The 19403-nt window shown below is 40.9% G+C and overlaps 1 long non-coding RNA gene across 2 annotated transcripts in view; it reads right to left on the bottom strand.

Moving 5' to 3' along the window:
• Positions 1-122: 122 nt before the first annotated feature.
• The window catches only part of LOC104597478 (uncharacterized), a 37861-nt gene continuing 18580 nt past the window's right edge, over positions 123-19403 (bottom strand). For both annotated transcript variants that reach the window (XR_016078377.1, XR_016078378.1), the window contains 8 exons: positions 10607-10825; positions 10438-10530; positions 10116-10331; positions 9787-10019; positions 9100-9175; positions 8723-8861; positions 2116-2386; positions 123-1099 (listed from right to left, as the gene is read on the bottom strand). This is a non-coding gene — a long non-coding RNA (uncharacterized LOC104597478). The remainder of the gene's footprint in view (positions 1100-2115; positions 2387-8722; positions 8862-9099; positions 9176-9786; positions 10020-10115; positions 10332-10437; positions 10531-10606; positions 10826-19403) is intronic.

Below are 19403 nucleotides of genomic sequence, written 5' to 3'. Positions count from 1 at the left end.
GTTGGTATGGTCTCTGATCGGTAATTGGTTGTTGGGGGCGACATGAGACTGATTCCCACCTTCACCATTGCAAGGATCAACCATTGCATTGCATGAGTCCAACATTTATCATAATAAAAAAATAACAGATGATCTAAAACACCTAATTTGTTCTGGAAGGTCCAAGTTGCATTGATTTGTACTACTTTTACCCAAAGGAATCTCAATTCTCAGTCACAGGTAATCCTCACATCAAGCATCGTATATTAATGTATAACAAGAGAGTATACCAAGATGATAACAAGAGAGTATCAGAGGAACAGGCAGGTCCACGAACTTCTTCCGTAGCTTTTAGTTTTAGGCTACATTGTTGCACTAGCTAGATCCACCTTGTTCCAGCCAGTAAACCATCCATGATCCAGTGCCAATGGGCAAGTTCAGATGAATCAAGGTCAAATGAGCTTTAAGGAATCAATCAAAAGTCCAGCTGCTCAGCATTTAGTACTTTATACAACATTTGATTAATTTGTTCGGCAATTGTTATAGAGATTCACCAAACTGATTAAAACAATTAAACAGCTTTTCTGCTTCCCATTTCCCTCATCAATAAACAAGAGTCTAAAATCTAAATTGTGTCAAGGACAAATCTGAGCCGCAAAACCGCTGGAAACCAGGCCATGTCCATTGTTCCCGTTACTGTATCAGCAAATAACTTGACAAAAACATGTACAAGAGAATGTTTACCCACTTCTGTTCTTCAGTGTGCATAGCTATCTGAAGGAAAGCTTCCTCAATGTTTGTGAGAGTGCTTTCGGTTGCCAAAATAGCTATCTGAGGAAAAGCCCTTCCTCTCAATGACCCTCAAAGCAAAAAGAATCACACCAACAGCAGCCATGGCATAAAATGCTCTGTAAGGAGCCAACTCAAGGCCAGAAATGTAGCAATAATACCCAGCGAGCAGATACACAAAGCTCAGACCAATGTCCGGACCAAACAAATGAAGGAATGGGAATGAAAGGGAGTTCACTCCAGGCTTTGAGCCACAAAGCCCATGTAGAATGACACCAATGCAAAGAGCAGAGTCTATGAACCATGGAAAGCTTTCACCCATCCCAATTCTCTGCATGAACAAGGAAGGTTAAGGGTATGAAGTTAATTAATGTAAAGGACTATCCAGAGGCTGTGTGATTCCGTCAAAAGCACATAGCAACATGGCACTAGAAGAATCTAGAAAAGTGAAGAAAGCAGAGAGGATAAAATTGATTATGGTTTATTAACCCCACTCTAGAGACTCCAAGAATTTTTTTTTGGGGGGGAGAGGGGGGTTATGAGTTACTAAATGTAATTGATTTTTTATAGGAAACGGTAACTTTCATTAACTAGAACAACAGAATTACAAGTGTCACCTACAGAAGGAAAAGGTGACCCCCTGAACGTTAATTTAAATTACAATACAGCCTAAAACAAAGAGTCTCTGTTCACCCCTGCTTTGGCTAGTAAGTCAGCTAAAGCATTCGCTGACCTCCTAATCCAATTAACAACCATACCAGCTCCCTTGTAAGGCTCAGAACTTCCCTTACAGCTTCTCTTAGAGGCCAAGTTCCCAAACTATTTGTTTGCAACCAACGTGCTACTAACTTTGAGTCTCCCTCCACTTCTAGCTGTTGCATACCCAATTGCTTAGCCAATCTGAGCCCCTAGAGGAGGGCAAGTACTTCTGCTCTATGCGAATCCCCCAACACCTATTGGGCCATAATACATATCTAGGATTCTTCCTCTCTCAACTTTAAAGACACCCCCAATTCCAGAAGGTCCAGGGTTCCCCAACGAGCTGCCAAGTAAAAATTACAACGGCATATTGGTTTCAATAGGCATGTCCGAGTCATTCATCACCAATTAAAATGTAAGTTTATTCTAAGAAAAATAAACATCATATGATATAAGTACTGGTATTTTACATTCCCCAAGGATGCCACTGTTCTAATATAAACAATTTTATATCCCCAATTTTAAAGTCCACTAGATTTTCTTTGTTTCATGGTAATCCATAATGTCCTTAACCATGCAGGCAAGTACTTTGCTTGGATTATCATTACTATAGTCTTTCCTTTTAGACAAAGAAAGAGAAATTCATACCTGTAAACAAGCCACAAGTGATGGAAAGAACATGAAAGCAGCAAGAAGATGCAATATTAGCATGCCATGGCGGAAATGAAACATTTCCAATTGTGTCAGAAAATCTTTTCCCTGAATTCGAGGTATTAGGACAATTTTCATACACAGGAAGAATTTAATTGAATCCACCACCAGGTTGAGATTGGACAAGTCAGATCCATCCTCACACTCCATTCACAATCAAGTAACTCCTTTTTTCCACACAGGGCCGCGAAATGAAGCCACCAAAAAACTGTTACAGAAAGCAGGAGTGGCATGATTGTTAGGATCAATGCAGTACACTGGAATAAATATTTCACATGATTATTTAATATCCAAACCTCAAATATTAAGGTATGTTTGTAAAACTTCTTTCAGAAGACAATACAATCAAGAATGCTATACATAATTTGTCTTTTGATGAAAGAAGAAAGGCAGTGGAAACATTTATACGTCATTTTCATCAAGTTAACCGGATAAACTAATATTTTCAACATTAATCTATTTCATTTAGATAAAAGTGCAGAGACAAGGGTCAGAATACCACCCCTCATTCTTCATATTTCTTTTTCTTTTTCCATTATTCATTCCTCTGAAGTTTTCTATTTAATAATAGTTTTTCAATTATTAAATTTGGCACCATATGTGGACAAAAAAAAGATGTCATCTGCTCAAATTTAATCCTCAGAATCACCAGGCTTTACAAATTATGTCAACCATAAGCCTTTTCACATGCCTATTTTTGATAAACCATTAGATCCATCTATATAAAACATGACCTAAAGCCGCACCTTGTAAAAGTAAAAAATTACAAATGTATTTGAAAATTTCAGCCTACAAATTCCAGCTTTGTATTAGTCATTGGCACAAGTAGACTTCCATCTCGAGAACGACTGGAAATGGCAAAATAGACAGAAGGGAAAGCTGACATTTTCCTTGCAACATTTTCTTAAAATGAGTCTTGTTAGTGGTGTTAGTGAAGGGGTATTTCAGTCTTTGTACTTGTTGAGTGTGCTGATGTGTACTGTTATGTTAGTTCGAGTGCCTCTTACTTAAAGAAGGGCACTCAAGTCTTTTTCAATAAGTCAATAATATAATAATAGGTCTGGCCGAATCAAGGGATTAACTTTTTTCCCTAATTCGAACCAGCCTTTCTCTCTTTTCTCTCTTCTCTCTTTTCTTCTTTCCTCTCCTACTTCTTGCTGTCTACTTTACTCTACAGTCAACGAACAAGACAGAATTCTATGGCAGGTCAAACTTCAACATGGTATCAGAGCTAGGTTCACCAAATCAGACTTGCTAGAATTCTGCCTTCTGCGCATTCGAATTAGGGTTTCACTTGGGGTTCTCAGTTGTGAGTTGGAGACTGGGAAAAGGGCTGAAAAGGAGTGATCGCCCTCTTCCCTAGGAGGTCTCTATGCCTCCGATTGTGTCGTTGGTGATTGGTTGCTGTGGTTTCTAAGCCCTAGTTAGGGCTGGTACGTGTGGTGCAGTGGTGTCTCAGCCCTTCGTATGGTTGGCCTTCAGGCGATGAGGTAAAGTTTTTTTTTATATATTTTTTTTTTTGTTATGGAATACATGAGAGGTGTAGTACAGTTCGCATGATGGGTTCTCAGATTGCAGTATGCTAGGGTTTATTCTGGTTTGTGTGTGATTCGAATGGCAATAGTGTCTACTTAATGGTGAAGCTTCCTATAGTTGTGGATTAATGTTGGTGGTGTTACAAGTGTGGTTTTCAGCTTTTGATATCGCTGAAATCAGTGTGTAGACCTCGGTGAGTAGGGGTTGTGGTGTTGTAGTTTTCAACATTTAATACTGCTGAAATCAGTGTACAGACTTCGGTGAGTAGGGTTTGTGGTGTTGCAGTTCTCAGCTGTTGAAATCAGTGTGCAGATTTCGATGAAGTGTCTGTGTGTAGTGTGCAGTGTGTAGTGCTCCTAATTCAGTGCTCAGAATTAAGGGAGTTCGGCAATGGCAGATAACAGTGATAGTAAACCTAGTGTCATGATATCTACTGACTACCTGAATGTCCAAATGACCTCCATTAAACTGAATGGAGAGAATTATGTCCCTTGGGCCAAGTCTGTAGAGGTTTTTCTGAAGGCGAAGAAGAAAGTGAAGCATATAAGAGAGGAGAAACCCCCCGCTAATTCTCAGGAGTATGAAGACTGGGAACAGGAAGATGCACAGATCATTACATGGTTGTGGAACAGTATGGAACCCAAAATCAGTGTGAACTTCATGTTTCTTGACACAGCCAAAGAGGTGTGGGATCATGCCAAGAAACTGTATTCAGGTCAGGATAATACCACTAGGGTATATCAACTGTATCAGGAATACTTCAATCTGCAACAAGGAAATCAGAGCCTTGAGGAGTACTATGCCAATGTGAGGAATATCCGTAATGAGTTAAATGTCTATCATCCTCTCACTTCAGATGTCAAAGTTCAACAGCAACAGCGAGAGCAGCTTGATGTAACACGGTTTCTGGTGGGGCTGAAGTCTGAGTATGAACCAGTACGAGCCCAGATACTAGGGGGATCTGCTCTTCCATCTTTAGAGGAGGTGTTTGCTCGTCTTCGGAGGGCTTCCATTGGATCTATGGACTCTAATGTCTCCGATAAATCAGCATTTGCAGTGTCAAGAGGCCGAGGTGGCAGAAGTGGGACTCGAGGAACCCAGCCTGGCAGGAGTGGTAGTGGTGGATCTACACATATCCGTGGTGGTGGTCGTACTGGAGGCAGAGATTCAGGGGGAGCTCGTGGTAGAGGACGTGGCTCGGGTCCACGGAAGTGTACTCACTGTGGTTTGGATGGACATACCATTAACTACTGCTATGACTTACATGGTCCTCCCTCGACGTGGGCCAACCATGCCATGACTAGTGACACCAGTTTCAGCCCTACACAGGAGAAACGGTCAGCTGACCCGATGCCTTCTACTCCCTCAGATGGTCCAGGCAAGGAGATGGTGAGTGTTCCTCGTGATGAGTATGAGAGGTTTGTTCAATCCAAGTCGCAGCAGAACACAGCTTCCTTTGCACACTCAGGTATGGCTTGTTTGGCATCCACACCCAACCCCTGGATTATTGACTCTGGAGCCTCCGATCACATGACGGGAACTCCAGGTGTGTTTTCATCTCTCACTCATTGCTCAACATCACAATCTGTTACCCTTGCTAATGGCTCCACGTCATCTATCTGTGGTGTTGGTAATGTTGACCTAGACCCTGTATCCCTATCCTCTGTTTTATATGTACCTAAGCTTCCATTTAATCTTATGTCTGTTAGTAAGCTGACCAAGTCACTTAAGTGCTCCATCACTTTTTACCCTTCTATGTGTGTTTTTCAGGATCTCAAGACGGGGATGAAGATTGGTGGAGGGCATGAAGCCGGTGGACTGTATTATCTTGATGGTGGTGGACGAACGTCAACGGCTCTTCAGTCATCCATTTCTCCTCTCCAGTGGCACTGTAGATTTGGTCATCCTTCGCTGAAAGTGTTGCAGTCCTTAGTCCCTTCATTGAGTCAACTTTCTGTTTTAGATTGTGAGTCTTGTCAATTTGGGAAACACCATCGTGTTCCCTTTCGTTCTAGGGTCGATAACCGTGTGTCGAGTCTTTTTTCTTTAATTCATTCAGATGTTTGGGGTCCTTATAAAGTGATGTCATATAATGGATACCGATATTTTGTTATTTTTGTTGATGACTGTTCAAGAATGACGTGGCTCTATTTAATGAAAGAAAGAAGTGAATTATTTTCCATCTTCCAGAAATTTTATGCTGAGATCCGCAATCAATTTGGTGTTCACATCAAAATTTTCCGTTCTGATAATGGTCGTGAATACTTGTCTTCATCTTTTCGAGAATACTTGGACCAACATGGCATTATACACCAAACTTCATGTACCTATACTCCGCAACAAAATGGGGTTGCTGAGAGAAAGAACCGCCATCTTGTAGAAACGGCACGCTCCCTCATGCACCACATGAATGTTCCCAAAACTTTTTGGAGCGATGCAATGCTCACCTCTTGTTTCTTAATTAATCGGATGCCCACGTCTATCCTTGATGGTCGTTCTCCTTTTAGTGTCTTATTCCCCAACATGTCTCCGTTTCCGCTTTCTCCTCGGGTATTTGGGTGTGTCTGCTTCGTTCATAATCTGAGTCCCGGGACTGACAAGTTAGATGCACGTTCCATGAAGTGTATCTTCCTTGGTTATTCCCGAACTCAGAAAGGGTACAAGTGTTATCATCCTAGTTCTCGTCGTTCCTTGGTATGTGCTGATGTTACATTCTTTGAGTCTACTCCGTTCTTCGTGGGGTCCGGTGCTGCTGCTTCCCCCACATCACCACCTCCTCTTCCTCTTCCTGTGGCTGATCCACCTCCTTTGGTTCCAGTCATGCCTACGTCCTTGCCTCCGGTGCCACCATTGGTTGACCGTCCACCCATCCGTCACGTGTATACACATCGCCCACGTGTACCGGCTGCAGCTCCTCCAGCTTCATCACCGTCGACAGATCCAGCTCCAGCTTCGACACCAGCCTCCGACCTAGATCTTCCTATTGCCTTACGGAAAGGTAAGCGTACTTGCACCCTTCACCCTATTTCCAATTTTGTTTCACTTACCCACCTCTCCGCTTCCCATCGCCAGTTCATATCTTTGTTATCCTCCGTGGTTGTTCCTAAGGATGTCCAGGAAGCCCTTACCTCTCCAGAGTGGTGCCGTGCTATGGAAGAAGAGCTCTCTGCTTTGCATCATAATCACACTTGGGATCTCACCGCTCTTCCTCCTGGGAAGCAGGCTGTCGGTTGTAAGTGGGTGTATAGTGTTAAGTACTTGCCAGATGGTCGTGTTGAGCGCCTGAAGGCGCGGCTGGTTGCCAAAGGGTACTCCCAAACCTATGGCATTGACTACACGGAGACGTTCTCCCCGGTTGCTAAGATAGGGTCAGTTCGTGTCATCATCTCTCTTGCAGCTATGTCTGGTTGGCCTCTCCATCAGCTCGATATCAAAAATGCCTTTTTGCATGGGGATTTGCTCGAGGAGGTCTACATGGAGCAACCACCTGGGTTTGTTGCTCAGGGGGAGGATGGTAAGGTATGTAGACTTAAGAAGGCTATTTATGGACTTAAACAGTCCCCTCGAGCATGGTTTGGTAGGTTCAGTGAGGTGGTCAAGAAGTTTGGTCTGAAACAGTGCCAAGTTGATCACTCTGTCTTCAGTCTTGACTCTTCGGCAGGTAAAATAATATTGGTGGTGTATGTGGATGATATCGTTGTGACTGGGAATGATAAAATGGGCATTGACAGATTGAAGGCATTCCTACAGGAACACTTTCAGACAAAGGACCTTGGCAAGTTGAAATACTTTTTGGGCATAGAGGTAGCAAGATCTAAGCATGGCATTAATTTGTGCCAGAGGAAATATGTGCTTGATTTACTGGAAGAAACAGGATTGTTGGGTACTAAACCGGCTGAGACACCTATGGAAACAAATACGAGGCTGAGCAGTGATATAGGTGAAGTGTTTGAAGAGCCTGGCAGATACCGACGACTTGTAGGCAAACTAAACTATCTAACCATTACTCGGCCAGATATTTCATTTGCGGTTAGTGTGGTGAGTCAGTTCATGCAGAAACCTTTGGTCCCACATTGGAATGCAGTGCTAAGGATTGTGAGGTATCTGAAAGGAGCTCCTGGTCGTGGTTTGCTGTACAGAAGTGGTGGAAAACTGGTAGTAGAAGGATACACCGATGCTGATTGGGCAGGTTCTATGTCTGATAGACGATCTACCACAGGCTATTGCACCTTTCTGGGGGGTAACCTGGTAACATGGAAAAGTAAGAAGCAAACAGTTGTGGCAAGAAGCAGTGCAGAAGCGGAATATAGGGCCATGGCACATACTGCTTGTGAACTAGTGTGGCTGAGGAACCTTCTACAGGAGATAGGATATGACATCAGTACTCCAATGAAGCTCTACTGTGACAATCAGGCAGCGGTTCATATCTCTTCCAATCCAGTGTTTCATGAAAGAACCAAGCACATCGAAGTTGACTGTCATTTTGTGAGAGAGAAGGTGCTGAATGGGGTGATAGAAACTGCATATGTTAGTACGGGAAACCAGTGGGCAAACTTGTTTACAAAAGGCTTGAGTCGGGGGAGAGTGGACTACATATGTAACAAGCTGGGATTATATGATATATACTCACCAGCTTGAGGGGGAGTGTTAGTGGTGTTAGTGAAGGGGTATTTCAGTCTTTGTACTTGTTGAGTGTGCTGATGTGTACTGTTATGTTAGTTCGAGTGCCTCTTACTTAAAGAAGGGCACTCAAGTCTTTTTCAATAAGTCAATAATATAATAATAGGTCTGGCCGAATCAAGGGATTAACTTTTTTCCCTAATTCGAACCAGCCTTTCTCTCTTTTCTCTCTTCTCTCTTTTCTTCTTTCCTCTCCTACTTCTTGCTGTCTACTTTACTCTACAGTCAACGAACAAGACAGAATTCTATGGCAGGTCAAACTTCAACAAGTCTCTAACTAGTCGAAAGGGAAAAAAGCCTGGAAGAAAGCAGGAATATTAATACGAACCTGCAGAGAGCAGTATGACAGCATAAAGCATGAGATAGGAGCAGTACAAAGAGACCTTGTGCTCGATGAACAAAACACACCAAATTAATGCAACAAATGCGGTAGCAAGAGTTGAATTGCCTCTGAGAATCTTTGGTGCCTGTTTCATGAATGGATCGAGTTAGAGTGAAATCAAGCTGTACACACACACACATACAGATGTGCAAAAGAGAGGGAAGATGAGGAGCAGGAGATTTTGAAGAAGAAACCATCTGGAAAGAAATGCATAAATGTTAGAGTTCAAGATGAGCAGAAAAAATATTATAACTTTAGTTTTTTTTTTTTTGTGGGAAAACTGAGGTAAGTTTTGCTCAAGAGCATCTTAACGGAGAGTTTACCTTAAATGAAAATAAACTGGAGAAAATATCAATGAACCAATGGATAAAGCAAAAATTTTCCACCCACAATTGCCACCTGCAAAAAATTACCCCCCATCAATACTTTTTACTGAATTTCTGCCAATAAATATGAAGAATAAAATCATCCCCAGCTTTAGATTCTGAAGCAGCTGAGTGATCAAGCAAATTTTGAAAGAAGATAGGATTTCAAAAGCCCATTTATGAAAATGATAAAATGCAACCATGTAAAGTTATTATAATCTAATTAAAATTTGCCATTGCTGGTACTGAACAGGAAACAAGTCCACAGCTTCCATGTTGCATGTCCCAAGAGCAATCAGCACTTCTGCCTTGACTTTGACATTTATATTCATGAGAGTTTACACAACTGCCCTGGTTGTGAGAGCCACCAATTTTCACAGCCAGTAAACACCACTGAAGAATGATTCTGTATAAAGCTGGCCTGCACCGGCAGTCATGACCGCCAGCATAGGAAAACAGTTTTAAATGAAATATGCCTACAGAGATAAATTCAAGCAAATTTCAAGCAAAGAGTCAATAAAGATAATCTGTCCACAAAATTTAGCTTGAAATCTCCATAAGAATGAACTTTTTCAATTCGAAAAGAAGCAGTTAATAGATGAATTATTAAGACTGCAAGAACTCCGCTAAATTTATTCGACTAACCTCAAGATTGATGAAGCGGTTTACTGCCCCTCATATCTTTGCACCTTGCTCCATAGGGGTGCAATCACAGACTCTAGCAATCTAACTTTTTCTGTTAGCCATACAACTAATTCGCTATGGTCCATTGACTGAGATGGAGCATTAGATGTTTTGGAAGAAGAGGTATACTTTCCCGGGCAACGGACTCTTCCCTTCTTTTCTGGTCTTCTTTGTACCCCATCATTTGCTTGGGTCTAACATCATAGTGAAATCAATTAAATAATAAATTTTTCACAAAATTGCTTTAATTGAAAAAAGAGGAACAAAATAAACTTTAATGCACATATCACCTCCTCCTCAATGGACCTTCTTTGCATCTTGCTCCATAGGGCTACAAGCAAAGACTCTAGCACTCTAACTTTTTCTGTTAGCCCTACAACTAATTCGTCATGATCCATAGACTGAGATGGAGCATTAGATGTTTTGGAAGAAGAGGGATGCTTTCCCGGGCAATGGACTCTTCCCTTCTTTTCTGGTCCTCTTCGCACCCCATTATTTGCTTGGGTCTAACATCATAGTGAAATCAATTAAATAATAAATTTGTAAAATTTGTCACAAAATTGCTTTAATTAAAAAAAGAGGAACAAAATAAAGCTTTAATGCACATATCACCTCCTCCTCAATGGACCTTGGAAACGATTTTGTTCCCATGCAGTGAGGCTCGTCTAGTTTTGCCCGATTTTCCTTGTTTATCTTGCTAATTCTCTACAACAATAAAAGAAAGCAAATTAAATGAAGCAAATATAACAAGTGAAAGCACACAGTAAGATCTAGTCTATACCTTTCCTTTGTCGGAGTTTCAGTAATCAACTAAACGACCCCATTGATCTTTATCTACACGGGAATCTGGAACGTAGGCCTTTATTTCTTCTACAGAAGTGTCGGCATCATAACCTCTAGACTTAATTTCATTCTTCCACTGCCTCCACTTAGTAGACATCTCATAGTTTATTAGCTTTTTAGTCTTTTCAGCACAGGATGGCAGAAAAACAAATTTAGACTGCATTTTAAAGCATTATATTAGTATGTTGTTGTATAAAAGGTGGTGACATGTAAGTAGGATTCAAATTAAACTGGAAATAAACAATATTAAATACACTACAAGAGAAGGGGTCTCTAGAATTTTGTTCCATAAATCCAAAGTGACTTTTTGTTGTTTCATGATCTAAGCAAGCCATAATGTGATAAGTAGTAAGACAACAACATGCAAAGAGATTGAGATGGGAATGCCATTATGAGGTATGTAATTGGCTACTAGAATTCAATGTGTCATTTTAGAGATTGAAGAGTATGCTCTAGTTTATTTGCTTCTACTGCTCCTACCAAATGAACATTTCCTTTGTTTAATTATTAAGAAACCAAATCTAGTGGGTTCCTCAATGGATGATTTACTAATTTATTTAACATGTCCAATTTTAAAGGTCCCAGGAAGAACAACACCACCAGTAGCTTCATTTTCCATTGACCCAAATTCAAACCTATTAGGTTTAGTGTTTCAACATATATACATGTTCACATGCTACTGGTGGTTGTCAACAAGTTCGGCTCAGATCCTAATTGAATTTTATCTGTCAGATTCAGATCAGACTTTGATAAAAAATTGGGGATTGCAAGGGAATGCTGCTACCAGGCATTCCCCTACTTTACCAATCAGTCATTCAATTTGTAGACAATTTTGGAGCTTTGGTGGCTTGGGTACATCCCACTCATTCAAAGATGAGGAAGACAAATAGCTCCATTTCAATGAACTTCAGAAAAATCTAGAATTATATTACTTTTAATCCATATGTTGGTTCAAAACAAATCATACTATTGGGAAGGTTTTTTTCAATATATCCTTTTTTCGAAGAGTAAGCTATCCAAATATGAAGAGCAAGCTTTTGTAGACAATTTTGAAGAGTAAGCTTTTTTCAATATATCAAATATGAAAAAATAGAACCTCCAAATGAAATTTGCCAAGTGGAAGGAGACAAACAAGTGGAGTACAGATTCCTCGTCTTAGCTAGCCAAGCAACGCCCCCCCCCCCCTTTTAGATGGTCTTTAGTGTGGCTACTGTCCATTGCAGTAAGCCAAGAAAAAGCTTCAAATTCTAAGGGGAACTGGATTTCCCTGTAATTCACTTATCTGACTATCGGAGGCACAGTCCTTACTAAGGACTGGTAAAATGATTTCACTGTGAGCCTTCCATCTCTGCACTCCTTCCACCACAGACCATCTTCATTAGATGTAGAGGTTCTGGAAAGCTCCAATTTGTCTAGCAAAATGAGGCATTCCTACAACTCTTGGTCACGCAAAGGTCTTCTAAACTTAGGACTCCAGATCACCTTCTCACCGCTGACTTCATAATATTGGGCTACAGAGGCACGATTATCAGTCAGCTACAATATTGGGCACCAATCGCACAACTTCCCAATCATCCTCCCAAAACCTTACTTTGAACCCAGCTCCTACATTAAAACTAACCAGGCCTCTAAAATCCTGGTTAAAACTCATTATACCCTTCCAAACACCCACCCCATAGGAATTTGAAACTTCCCTTGGCTCCCACCCAAATCTCACCACCCCATATTTCCCTACCACCACTCTTCTCCATAATGAATACCTTTCCCTCTCTATTCCAAACCTCCATATTTATATAATGTAGATTGGAATGTGCCAATCTCAAATCATGTTGTTTGCTAATTTTAAGTTAGCTTATATGGTTAAAAAAAATAGATTTTGTAGAGGAGATGGGCCGAGTGGCCCATAGACTGTTATTTCATGTTATGTTTATGTTTCCCTCTGTAATGGGCCTTATTCTGGGCCCATACTCTGTAATGTTCTGTTTTTGTAATTTCTTGCCCTCTCAAGGGCCTCTCTGTAATATTTCAAAGATTAACTTAATAAAATGATTAGAGTGTTAGAGGGAGGTTTAGTTTTGAACCTCTCACTCTCTAACTCTCATTGCCGCCAGCTCTCTCTCTCTCTCTCAACTTCTTAATCTTCTCGTTCATTTTTCTGGTTTTGCATCTAATCTCAAGCAGTCCTATACTTCAAGAGGACTGTTTTCAACTTGGTATCAGAGAGGACCAGAGCTTGGCGTGACCCTCATGTGGTTCTAGTCCAGCCAACTGCATGAGGATGTTCTAGGGCTGGAAGTTTAAAGTCATTCACCTGGTTCTTGGAGGTCATTGGAGGGTGCCCAAGTCTCTACACACTTGGAGAATAGTTCGGTGACCAGGAAGAATCAGAGAGCAAGGTGTTCATCCTGATTTGAAATCAGAGAGAATGGTGTTCAGCCTGGTTTGAAGTTCAAATCAGAGATTCACTTACTGTAAGTTATCTCAGTTATTGCTGGGTTATTTTCGTTGCTTGGGAGGGCTATTAAAGTATTCGAAACCCTCCTCCATTCTGCCCTACTGTTCGGTTGTTGCTGGACTGATTCAACTCAGAGATTTCTGGGTTGTTTTGGAGTGCAGTTCGGCTGTTGTTGGACTGTCAAGTTGCTGAAACTGATTTGGACTCAATGGTACTAGTCCAAAAATCTGTCCAGCCTTGTTTTGGACCTATACAAAACATTATTGAAGTGGTTCCTACTAGTTAACAGTAGGGTGTTAACTACTGCAAACAGAGTGTTTGTCAAAAGGCCTCTTAAGGGCTGTGGACTGTTATTTCTTCTCTTTGGGACAACGGTTGTTGGGGACCTGAAATACTGTGTTTGGAGGTCTACTGGTTGTCTCTTGAAGGCTGAAATAGTATTTCTTACTCTAGAAAGTGTTGTCACCAAGCTGGACTGTCACGGTTATCAAGACTGAACTGTTTTTTGTGAGCTGGTTGTTGTTGCCGATTCAGCTCAAACTAAGTTCATCAAGATTCCCTGTACCTTGGAAAACTTATTAAAACCCTAATTGGAGTCTTTGCATGATGGATTCCTCGAACCTTGAAAGCAAGAGTGCTGCTGAATATGGATAGACTTTGGGAACCCCAGCCGATTCTATATTGGCTGTAATTACAGTTAAACTTGATGGGACCAACTACTTGGCATGGTCACAGTCAGTGAAAATCCATATTTGTAGCAGAGGAAAATGGGGGTTTATTTCTGAGAGCAAGAAAGCCCCCCCAGAGAATGATCCATCTTATGAGAGATGGATGCAAGAGAACTACACAGTGATTGGGTGGCTTGTGAATTCAATGCAGCCACAGATTAGTCAACACTATCTTTGGATGACCTCGGCTAAGTAAATCTAGGATAGTGTTGCAGAAACCTACTCCCAAAAATTGAATGTTACTAGAGCCTATAAACTGAAGAGTGATATGAAGAATCTAAGGTAGGGGGAGAAATCACTTGCAGCATACTTCTCAACCCTGAAATCTCTATGGCAAGAGATTGATATGATAGAGGCTGTGGCATGGGATACCCCCAATGATGCTGAAACGTACAGGAAATTAGTTGAAAGGAACAGGATCTTTGAGTTCCTAACAGGGCTGAATCCTGAATATGATATCACAAAGCAGAACATTTTGTCTAAGGAAAGTGTTTCATTGTCACAAGCATATGCTTTGGTCAGCAGTGAAGAGAGTAGAAGGCAAGTACAGGTTCAAGGAGTCAGCACCAATGATCATTTTGCAAATATGGGGGTTAAACCCAAAGGGATTATAGGAGCTCCCAGTGGTTGTGAATATTGCAAGAAGCCGAAACACACCAAAGACAAGTGCTGGAAATTGCATCCCAGTCTTGTCCCTATCCGATTCCAGAAGAAAAATGATAGTAGAAAGACAGGAAGTGCACATGCAGCCACAGGTACAGATACAGAGGTTGAGTCTGTCTGTCCACAGTTGACAGCCATGAAAGCTGAGTATGAGAAGTTTGGAAAGATGATCAACCAGCTTGAAGGTGTAACTTCATCATCCAACCTTTCTGGAAGTTCAGTCACCACCGCATTTGCTCACTCAGGTATAAGAGCTTATACTAACCATGCATCCACCTCAGGTAATCCCAAAACCCCTTGGATCATAGATTCAGGTGCTTCTGATCACATGACCAACCTTTCCACTCTGTTTGTTTCGTATGATTTTCTTCCTGGTCGTGACAAAATCACCTTAGTTGATGGTTCTCTTGCCTCTATTTCTGGCAAGGGAACTATCAAGCCTACAGACTCCTTACTCCTATCTTCCACTCTTCATGTACCTAAATTGAATACCAATTTATTATCTGTTAGTAGCTTGACCGAGTCATTGAATTGTTGTGTAACATTTTTTCCTTCTCACTGTGTGTTTCAGGATCTGGAATCTCAGAAGGTGATTGGAAGTGGTCGTGAAGCGAATGGAATATACTTGCTCGACACTCCTGGCCAATGCCTTGGTCATCCCAAGAATGCTGCCTTTGGTTCTACTTCTTCAGAGTCTGTCAGTCAAATTATGTTGAGTCATTGTCGTTTTGGTCATTTACCTTTTTCTACTTTGAGTCATTTACTTCCCGAATTGTTTAAGGGAGTCGGTGTGTCCAGTCTCAATTGTGAGTCATGTCAGTTGTCAAAGCATTGCAGAAACAATTACCCTGTAAGAAATAAAAGAGCTTCTTTTCCTTTTCATATTGTGCACTCTGATGTGTGGGGGCCTTACCACTTATCTTCTATGGGGGGCTATAGATATTTCATCCTATTTATTGATGACTTTTCTAGATTCACTTGGATATACTTAATGAAATCCCGTGATGAAGTCCCAAGACTTGTGAGGCAATTTCATGAGCTTGTTTTAACCCAATTTGATACTAGAATTAAAGTTTTCAGATCTGACAATGCAAAAGAGTACTTTGAGAAGAGCTTATCCTTGTATCTCTCTGACATGGGGGTTATTCATCAAAGCTCTTGTGTTAGAACCCCTGAACAAAATGGAGTTGCTGAAAGGAAAAATAGACATATTGTTGAAGTTGCAAGAAGCCTTTTGTTTGCCTCACATGTTCCTACAAGATTTTGGGGTGATGCTGTTCTTACCGCTACCTATCTTATAAACCATATGCCATCCAGGGTTTTAGGGTTTAAATCCCCCTTCAGTCTTCTTCATCCAGACAATGATCTTTTTCTTATTCCTCTTCGTGTGTTTGGTTGTACTTGTTATGTTCACATTCCAAGTGCCCAGAGGCATAAGTTTGAACCAAAATCCCACAAGTGCATCTTCCTTGGTTATTCCCCCACACAAAAGGGTTATTGTTGTTTTGATCCAAAGACTAGCACTCGATATGTCTCTATGGATGTTACCTTTGATGAGCTTTCTCCTTTTTATGGTTCCTCTCAGGAAGGACATTGTCAACAGGGGGAGAGTTTGTCACAAGTATTTGCTCTTCCTCTTCCTGTCCCGGTTGAGTTACTTGACAAGCCTGTATCCTCACAAAATGAATCAAAGGAGGGTCAACCACTTCATTCATCTTGCCCTAGTGCTCCTATTTCTTTACCTCCTCGTCCTACCCATAATCCCAAGGTGTATCAAAGGCAAAGATCCAAGAATGAGCAAGTTGTTTCCCTTACAACAGATGAGGCTCATACACTCCCAATCACAAATGAGATAACAAGTATTGCTTCAGCCCCTTTGGAACCATCATTCCCAGATCTTGATGTCCCCATTGCTGTTAGGAAAGGAAAGCGGAAGTGCATTGCACACTGCATTTTCAAACATCTTTCTTATGATCTACTTTCTCCTTCATACTTTGCTTACCTCTCTTCAGTTGCTTCTAACCCCATTCCTAGGTCTGTGTCATAAGTTCTTGGGATTCCAGAATGGAGAGATGCCATGAAGTCTGAAATGGATGCTTTACACAAGAATGATACTTGGGAGGTGGTGGATTTGCCTGAAGGGAAGGATCCAGTTGGGTGCAAGTGGGTCTTTACCATTATATACAGGGCTGATGGGACTATTGAGAGGTACAAGGTCAGACTTGTTGCAAAAGGCTACACACAGACATATGGGATTGACTACCTGGAGACCTTTGCCCCTGTTGCCAAGATGACATCTGTGAGGGTTCTTTTATCTCTGGAAGCTCACTTTGATCGGCCTCTTTATCAGTTAGATGTAAAGAATGCATTTCTGAATGGTGACTTACATGAGGAGGTCTACATGTGTCTTCCTCCAGGAATGTTTGAGAAAGATATGCAAGGAAAGGTATGCAAATTGAAGAAATCACTTTATGGCCTCAAACAATCTCCTAGAGCCTGGTTTGAGAGATTTAGAGCTGCACTTGTTAAATTCGGCTATGTTCAGACACAGTCAGATCATACTCTCTTTGTGAAGAAAAGTGGATCTCTAGCAGTGTATCTCATTGTGTATGTTGATGACATTATAGTGACTGGTGATGATGCCTCAGGCATTCGGGCCCTTAAGTCTTTCCTCCGTACAGAATTTGAGATTAAGGACTTGGGGGAGTTGAGATACTTCCTTGGCATAGAAGTTGCTAGATCCAAGGATGGGATTCTTATTTCCCAGAGGAAATATGTCCTTGATTTGTTGTCTGAAACTGGAAAAATGGGTGCTAGACCAGCTGTAACTCCCATTGATATGAGTCACAAACTTTCAGCTTCGGATGGAACATTATTGGAAGACAAAGGGGTCTTTCAGAGACTTCTTGGGAAGCTTCTGTACCTGTGCATGACTAGGCCAGATATTGCGTATGCTGTCAGTTGTATTAGTCAGTTCATGCATGCTCCTAGAGATACTCATATGGCAGCAACAGAACGGATTTTGTGCTATCTGAAAGGCTCTTCAGGAAAAGGAATTCTATTCACCAAGCATGGTCATCTGAAACTTGAAGCCTATACTGATGTTGATTGGACTGGAAATATTGATGATAGAAGATCTACTTTAGGGTATTGCAGTCTGGTGGCTGGTAATGTTGTCTCTTGGCACATGAAGTTTTGGAATTGTTGTGGCTAAGGTCCTTAATGGAAGAACTTGGGATTGATCATGACAAACCCATGATGTTGTACTGTGATAATCAGGAAGAACTTGGGATTGATCATGACAAACCCATGATGTTGTACTGTGATAATCAGGCTGCCATCAACATTGCTCACAACCCACTACAACATGATAGAACCAAACATATTGAGGTTGATAGACACTTTATTCGAGAAAGAGTCTCTTCTGATGAAGTGTGTCTTCCATTCATTACTTCGGAAGGACAATTGGCAGATTTCCTCACCAAGGGTATTTCCAAGGCAAGGCTTCAACATGACACTGGCAAGCTGGGCATATTTAACATCTATGCTCAGCTTGAGGGGGAGTGTAGAGGAGATAGGCCGAATGGCCCATAGACTGTTATTTCATGTTATGTTTATGTTTCCCTCTGTAATGGGCCTTATTCTGGGCTCATACTCTGTAATGTTCTGTTTTTGTAATTTCTTGCCCTCTCAAGGGCCTCTCTGTAATATTTCAAAGATTAACTTAATAAAATGTTTAGAGTGTTAGAGGGAGGTTTAGTTTTGAACCTCTCACTCTCTAACTCCCATTGCCGCCGGCTCTCTTTCTCTCTCTCAACTTCTTAATCTTCTCTTGTTCATTTTTCTGGTTTTGCATCTAATCTCAAGCAGTCCTATACTTCAAGAGGACTGTTTTCAACTGATTTGATTCCAATGCAATGTCTGTCAGCTTCAATATTTAATCTTTTTGGATTCTTGAAGAATTAAGTTTTGTTTAGCCTAACCCATAAAAAACTAATCAGCATAAAGGTCTTCAAGTTGTTACATTTCAGTGGCTCCCATTCTTCTAGATAAAGTAAATTATCTAATTATAAATTATAATTAATTTAGGTTGTGTTTAGATAAGCTTAAGGATTTGTGGTTTCAAAGCTCAAAAGCATAAAACCCCAATTTTAGGCTTTGAGATTTGAGGCTTGAAGGCGGTTGGGCTTTAGACTACAACATTTTTAAAGGCAACTCTTATCAACCCATCAAAACATTTTATGGCTCACTTTTCTTTTTCACAGCCCAAAGCTAAAAGCAAAAGCTTATCCAAACCGAGCTTGTCTCCTAAGTGAAGTAAAAAACTGAACTTGAATGCATCCAGATTTACAGATTGGATATGCATGGATCTCATAGTACAATGACATGCACTTTCCCAGTACCAAATTTGGGTTCATTAACTAGTACAAGAAATAGTTTTTATTGCTTATCATAGACTTCATAGTACATTAGCCAGCACAGGGAAACAATAATCAGATCAGACTGTCCATACAGGGACCAATTCAGTGGATAACTATACTTGATTTGCATCATTTTAAATGGTAACCTTCTCCAATATAGTTTTCTCTAATAGTTTTAAAGGTTTGGAAGTTAATCCATCTTATTCTCTCTGCTGAAAAGAATCCTCTCTCTCTCTCTCTCTCCCTCAGATATGCTTGGTTTCATGAAAGGTGTGTTTGGTTTGGAAGTTAATCCATCTTAATTTGCTTCATAAGTACTGCAATCAAACAAAATAAGCTGAAATTTGAAACAACAATAGGCCAGAATTTACACTCAAATCATTTGCACTGTCATGGTTTTGCATCAGTACAAATTTATTTGCATTGCAACCAAACACAGCCTAAACTTCAGTTGTCAAAAAAAGAAAG

This window comes from Nelumbo nucifera, chromosome 7 (assembly GCF_055504915.1).
Source record: "Nelumbo nucifera cultivar China Antique chromosome 7, China Antique-T2T, whole genome shotgun sequence".
NCBI lineage: Eukaryota > Viridiplantae > Streptophyta > Magnoliopsida > Proteales > Nelumbonaceae > Nelumbo > Nelumbo nucifera.
Note: the sequence above shows the minus strand (reverse complement) of the source record. Positions and strands in the feature narration are given on the sequence as shown.